The following is an 884-nucleotide window of genomic DNA, read 5'->3' as shown; positions in this document are numbered from 1 at the left end:
AAATGGGAAATAAATAGAAAAGAATTATATTCAGTATATAAGTGTTTATTATCATTTGAACCATATATTGTATATAACAAATTTATTATAAGGACCGATAATACACAAGTAAAATGGTGGCTAACAAGAAAAATACAAGATTCAGTAACTACAAAAGAAATGAGAAGATTGGTATTAAATATTTTAAAATTTACATTTACTATTGAAATAAAAAAACTGATAAGAATGTTATTGCAGATTACTTATCAAGACAATGCTACTCAGACTGAGAAAGAAAATACAATTGAAGATATACTCAAAGCCATTACTACACTTTGTATAAAAGTGGACAGTATGGACAATGAGATACAAAAGCTAAAGACTAATGAAGATAATCTGAAGTCTAAAGCTAATATAGGTCAACAACATGACTGTAAAAATGCGGAGCTAAGTCAATCGGAAGACTTTAAAAATCCAGAGCTAAAAGGTGACGTTGGAAAACACCTTAAAACCCATAATGTTTGTTTAAATACAGCTGCAGGTACAAGTAAACAAGTTAGTGAAAAAACAACATAAGAATGCAAACTTAAACCAGCTATTTGAAAAACCATTTACTCCAAGAATGCCAAGAAACACATTGACTATGGAACCACTAACCTCTACCTATGCAGATAGCCTACAAAATGAGAAAAAATTATATAACCATGTCACGAGAACATATATTGAAAATATATACAAAAATCCAAACCTATTTAAATCGTAATCCTAGATCCACTACAACCAAAGAACCAAGTCAAGACTACCTAATCCAAAAATTACAAAGTTATAACAAGTTAATCGCACAGCCAAAAACTAACGCCAATTTAGTAAGGACATGTTACAATTATGAACTATTAAATACTATA

The sequence above is a fragment of the Solanum tuberosum genome, unplaced genomic scaffold, assembly GCF_000226075.1.
Source record: "Solanum tuberosum cultivar DM 1-3 516 R44 unplaced genomic scaffold, SolTub_3.0 scf00014, whole genome shotgun sequence".
Taxonomy (NCBI): Eukaryota; Viridiplantae; Streptophyta; class Magnoliopsida; order Solanales; family Solanaceae; genus Solanum; species Solanum tuberosum.
This window is presented reverse-complemented; position numbering follows the sequence as displayed.